This window comes from Bos javanicus, chromosome 1, assembly GCF_032452875.1.
Source record: "Bos javanicus breed banteng chromosome 1, ARS-OSU_banteng_1.0, whole genome shotgun sequence".
NCBI classification, from domain to species: domain Eukaryota; kingdom Metazoa; phylum Chordata; class Mammalia; order Artiodactyla; family Bovidae; genus Bos; species Bos javanicus.
The window spans coordinates 107404885-107411212 of record NC_083868.1 but is presented as its reverse complement, the minus strand read 5'-3'; the positions used below and the strand labels follow the sequence as shown (position 1 = coordinate 107411212).

Sequence of the window (6328 nt, the reverse complement as noted above, 5' to 3'; positions counted from 1 at the left end):
AATGAAATCAACTGTGGAAACTTGTTTATTAGATAGATGTCCTAAAATTGCTGCAGGAAATTAGTTTAGCTCTATTTAATCCAAAATAGATCAATTTCAAGTGCTTTATGGGAATATATTTGATTAATCTTTCTATAGAGCTAAATATTTACTGGGTGTGGAAACATTGGTTCTCAGCTGATGGAGAGAAACTGCTCAATAGTGCTCTGTGTCCATTGTCTAAAAGGCTATTACTATCAGTAGAATAAATATACAGTTTTAAGTTCCTTGGGCTTCCCTCATAGCTCGGTTGGTAAATCAGCTGCTTGCAATGCAGGAGACCTGGGTTTGATTCCTGGGTCAGGAAGATCCGCTGGAGAAGGAAATGGCCACCCACTCCGGCATTCTTGCCTGGAGAATCCCATGGACAAAGGAGCCTGGCAGGCTACAGTCCATGGGATCGCAAGAGATGGACACAACTTAGCGACTAAACCAGTACCACCACCAAGTTCTTTGAAGTTCCTTGACACTGGGTAAATTTACACCATTGGTTAGGAGAGAAACACTGGGGCATTTCATGCTGTGAAAACAACAGAGGAAATCAAATTGTAGGGTATCAGAAAAGGTCCTGACTGCTGCTTTCACCTGGAGTTTCTTCTCTGGAAATCTACTCTGGTCTGATACCAAAGGTAGCATCTCGGGACAGAAAACTGATTCAACTCTTCCCTTTCTGAAGTACAAATACGACCAGTGTTTTCCTGCCCTATTTTCCTTCTCCCTACTCTGAGATCAGTGTTATCAGACCCTGTAAATTTCCCTTGCAGTGGGTCCCAAATAAACAGAAGTATATGATAACAAGCAGTTGGGTTTAGACGTCTTTGCGTCCAACTGGTTTGGCCAAAAAAGATAGGTAATGCTTCTTGTGAGATAGACAAGGAAAAATTCTTGGAATTGTCCAGAATCTGAGTAAGAGAAAGGTACTCCTTCCTCCTTGCTGCAGTGGCTATCACTTAGTTTGACAAGCAAAGCGCAGGGTAGATTTTGCTCTAAACTATCTCTTTGGCCTACACAATCATACGGTGTAACCCTAAAATTCATTTTCTCAAGCGCCATGTGTGTTGCTGAATTCTTAACAGTAACATAAGAAAAGCAACAGGACAAATGATAAAACATAACTTCAGATCTCAGCTCCAACCTGGAAATCAAAAGGTTTTATTGTGATTCTGTATGTGCCCATCTCTGGGCAAGGCATGCAGGGGATACAAATGGAAAAGAAGGATGCAATGAGTTCCTGAAGGATGCTATGGTGTAAAGGTCTCTCTGTATATTTCTCATTACCTGTTACAGAAGAGAAAGAAAAACTATCATATTACCTTCTCAATAATAGGACCTTGTTTAAAGTTCTAAGCTTCTGCTAAGAATATCAGAGCCCACATAGATTCAAATCCCAGTACCGTTCCTTGCTAAATATAATTTTCAGTGACTCACTAAGATGTCCTGTTCCTCAATTTCCTCATCTATAAAAATGGGGATGATAATACCTATGTCATATGCTGTGCTGTGCTAAGTGAAAACTGAAAGTGAAAGTTGCTCAGTCATGTCCAACTTTTTGCCACCCTATACACTGTAGTCTGCCAGGCTCCTCTGTCCATGGAATTCTCCAGGCCAGGATACTGGAGTGGGTAGCCATCCCCTTCTCCAGGGGATCTTCCCAACTCAGGGATCAAACCCAATTCTTTGCCCACTAAGCCACCAGGGAATCCCAAAAATACTGAAGTGGTAGCCTATGCCTTCTTCAGGGGATCTTCCTGACCCAGGAATCAAACTGGGGCCTCCTGAATTGCAGGTGGATTCTTTACCAGCTGAGGTACCAGGGGAGCCTGTGCTAAGTAGCTTCAGTCATGTCCAATTCTTTGCAACCTCACAGACTGTAGCCTGCCAGGCTCCTCTGTCCATGGAATTCTCCAGGCAAGAATACTGGAGTGAGCTGCCATTTCCTTCTCCAGAGGATCTTCCCAACCCAAGGATCTCTTATATCTTAACCCACATCTCTTATATCTCCTGCATTGACAGGCAGGTTCTTTAACGTTAGCGCCACCTGGGAAGTCCCAAAGGTCATTCCTATTATTCTGTGTTCATCACAGCTCTTCTAGTGCCAAGGATAGTATATTATTTTTAAAAAGAAGAAGTCCATCCATTGTCATAATCACTCTGAATTTAAGCTTTAACTTTGGAATGCCTAGCAGACCCTGTATTTAAAAGGGCTATTTGGTTTCTATTTCTAGCCATGGCAGGCTGGCTTGTAGTTAAAAACAAACAAACAAAAAATCTTCCCATGAAAATAGCTAGAAGAACTAAAAAAAAATTTTTTTTTAATGTTAATGTCTGAAAACATTGAAGAGCCACTGAGGTAGCCAGGGCTTCAAGAGGCAAATCAATATCCCTAAAAGAAGGCAAACTCATTAAGACAAACCTGACATTCTACAATCCCTACTGAGTATCTGCTGACTCACATGCATAATGGATAGAGGATAGAGAACCTGAGCAGAAAGTGGCTTTTGAAAAGCAGAAAAGGTGAGCAGGAGTTTTGGCAGACTCATTGGAGAGGCAAATATTGAAGCTCAGGGCCACTGAAACAACCAGGACTTGAGACACTAAGATTTTGGAAGGGAAAAAAGTGCAGAGAACTGATTTAAATAGAATTATATAGTTTTTACCTCTACATATTTGCCAATTAGTAAGCAGAGCAGACCAAGAGTTAGAGAGGCAGAACAAAAGGCTATTAAGAGACTGAGAAACTAAACAGAGCTAATGACAGTACCATGCTGCTGCTGCTGCTGCTGCTGCTAAGTCACTTCAGTCGTGTCCGATTCTGTACCACCCCATAGATGGCAGCCCACGAGGCTCCCCCATCCCTGGGATTCCCCAGGCAAGAACACTGGAGTGGGTTGCCATTTCCTTCTCCAATGAAGGAAAGTGAAAATTGAAAGTGAAGTCGCTCAGTCATGTCCAACTCTCCTCGACCCCATGGACTGCAGCCTACCAGGCTCCTCCATCCATGGGATTTTCCAGGCAAGAGTACTGGAGTGGGGTGCCATTGCCTTCTCCGAATGACAGTACCATAGTGCTGGATAAATAAACATTAGCACTCAGAGCCTAGCAAAGCAGAGTGGGTTTTGTAAACATTTCCTGCTTTCAGTGGAACTGATTGAACTACATTCTAGAAATAAGGGTAACCAACCTAGATAGCATATTCAAAAGCAGAGACATTACTTTGCCAACAAAGGTTCGTCTAGTCAAGGCTATGGTTTTTCGTATGGTCATGTATGGATGTGAGAGTTGGACTGTGAAGAAGGCTGAGTGCCAAAGAATTGATGCTTTTGAACTGTGGTGTTGGAGAAGACTCTTGAGAGTCCCTTGGACTGCAAGGAGATCCAACCAGTCCATCCTAAAGGAGATCAGCCCTGGGATTTCTTTGGAAGGAATGAGGCTAAAGCTGAAACTCCAGTGCTTTGGCCACCTCATGCAAAGAGTTGACTCATTGGAAAAGACTCTGATGCTGGGAGGGATTGGGGGCAGGAGGAGAAGGGGATGACAGAGGATGAGATGGCTGGATGGCACCACTGACTCAATGGATGTGAGTCTCGGTAAACTCTGGGAGTTGGTGATGGACAGGGAGGCCTGGCGTGCTGTGATTCATGGGTTCACAAAGAGTCGGACACGACTGAGCGACTGATCTGATCTGATCTCTGAGATGCAGATCAGCCCTGTAAAGGCTTAAAAATCCAGGTTCAAGTCAGCTTATTCCCTTATTAGTTTAAGGTATTCTGCTTTTAATCTGACCATTTGCCAGAGTTAACATCATTGAGAGTCTTTATAACTTTTCATATGCAATGTCTGGCATTCAATCAAAAATTACCAGACATACAAAGGGACGGGGCAAGAGAAAAAATACACAATAGAAACAGATACAGAGATGATCCAGACACTAGAATTATCTGTCACAGAATGCAAAATAACTGTGATCAACATGTTCAAGAAAATAGATGACAAGATGGAGAATTTCATCAGAGATTTGAAATCTATGTATTAAAAATAAAAAGCCAAATATAAATTCCCAAACTGCAAAATATAATAAATGAATTTAATAGCAGTTTAGAAAGATGAAATTAAAGTTCAGTAAATGAATTTAACAACAGTTTAGATAGATGAAAAATGCATTAGCAATTCAGAAGATTGGTTAATAGAAAATATCCAGATGGAAGCATCCAAATCAAAAAAAGAAGAAAAAGGTGAAAAATACAGAAAATAGCATAAAGATATGTAAGACATTGTGAAAAGGTTGAACATATGTGTAATTAAAATTCCAGAAGGGTTCTAGAGTGAAACTGAATTGGAGCAATAGGGGCAATATTTGAGAATTTTTCAAAATCAATTTGAAGGTATCAAGTTATAGATTTAAAGGGATCAAGTTATAGATTCAAGAAGTACTACAAACCTTGAGCAAGATAAATCCAAAGGAAAACACATCTAGGAATAGCATAACCAAATTTCCAAGAAAACAAAACAAAAAAAGAAAATCCTCCCTAAAATCAGTCAGACTATCTTCCATATTACCCTCAGGAGAACAATGAGAAACAGAAGTAATGGAAGTCAAAGGACTCTGGGATAACATCTTCTAAATGCTAAAAGAAAATAACGGCCAAGCAAAAGTATATTTCAAATATTAAAGTGAAATAAAAACATTTAAGACAAAAAGTAAGAGGATTTGTTGCCAGCAGACCTGTGCTTTAAAACAAAGAAATCTAATAGGAGCCCTTTAGGCAGAAAGAACAATTATCTCTGGTATAAGATCATAAAAATGTGGAGGAATAAAAAACACTGGAAAATAAACATGAATAATGACTATATAAAACTATAAAAATGACTATTTGGAGACTTTAAAAAAGCTAGTACTAGGTAGCCTGCTTTTCAGGTCTTGTATGTTGAGAAATTTTCACTGTTTTTTAAGAATCAAAAAAGGATTGTCTTAACTAAGGCAACAAAAAAAGGAATAATCTGTTTCCTTCCACATGAGGGGCCATACAGCATCAAAACATTAACCTCAGCCCTTCTACTCACTGAAGAATAGGGCTTGTGATGGCCCTCCATGGATTATTTAAAACCTCATCAATCACTGTTTAGAAACCAGCCCCACAAAAGGAAACTATCAACATGCTAACATACTAAGGGCAAGGCTGCTGGGTTACAGGGCCTCACCCATTGGCCAGCTGTGTGTACATGATCCCAATAAATTGTCCCAACAATCCCAGCAGGTAGGTGTTTTTCTTCCTGTTTTATAGGAGTTCAGAAAAGTTAATGAAATAACCGAAAACTGTACAGTTAGAAAACGATGGAGGGAAGGGGAGGAGCAAGGACCATGGCCTCTGTGGTAGCTCTTGCAGTAGGCTAGGAAGGAGAAAGGTGACGCATTTCGTGACAGCTGCTGTCTGCCTCACAAATTCCGGGACTCATGCAGTGCTGTGAAGAAGTTGTTCACAATATAAACAGATAACAAGCAAGGAGGATCTGCCTGGTCCAATGGAAAATCCTCATAAAGAGCCTCTGAAAAATTATATCTTGTGTGGAAACCGTGTAGATTGTAAGAATATACAGCCTTTATCCCAGTTTATGTCTCCATTTACTGGATGCATTTATGGGAGGCACATAACAGGTCTTTGTGGGAAGAAACAGAAATCACAAAAAGAATTAAGCGAGCTCAAATATAGGGAGTTATGCCAGTTACATATAAGGATCCTGCATATCTCAAAGACCCTAAAGTTTGTAACATCAAATATAGGGAGTAAATTATATAAAGTTGTCATCAATAAACTTACTTTGCAATAAAAAAAGAAAACAGAAAGTGATGGATGTTTAGATTTTAAACCAGTTCTGCAAAGCCCATGGTCTTTCCACTGTACCAGGCCAGAGGCTAGAAAGGCTCCAGCCAGTGAAAGAAAGTGAGTCACATAATAGTTAAAAGAGAAGATCGAAAGATGTGTAGCACATGTGCAGAATACTCTTCAAAACAGACTGAAATGATAAAGGGATGGATGGATGAATGAATGGACGGAATACATGCGCATGTGTGCTCCGTCACGTTCGACTCTTTGTGACACCATGGACCTCTGACCCACCAGGCTCCTCTGTCCATGGAATTTTCCAGGCAAGAATACTGGAGTAGGTTGCCATTTCCTTCTCCAGGGGATCTTCCCAATCTAGAGATGGAACCCGAGTCTCTAGTATCTCCTGCAATGGCAGGTGGATTCTTTATCACTGTGCCACCTGAGAAACACCAGAGATTATACAA

The 6328-nt window shown here is 40.6% G+C and overlaps 1 pseudogene; it reads left to right on the top strand.

Annotated features, from left to right (window-relative positions):
• Nucleotides 1-1090: 1090 nt before the first annotated feature.
• On the top strand, nucleotides 1091-5825 carry LOC133252820 (small ribosomal subunit protein bS18m-like; annotated as a pseudogene).
• Nucleotides 5826-6328: the final 503 nt, after the last annotated feature.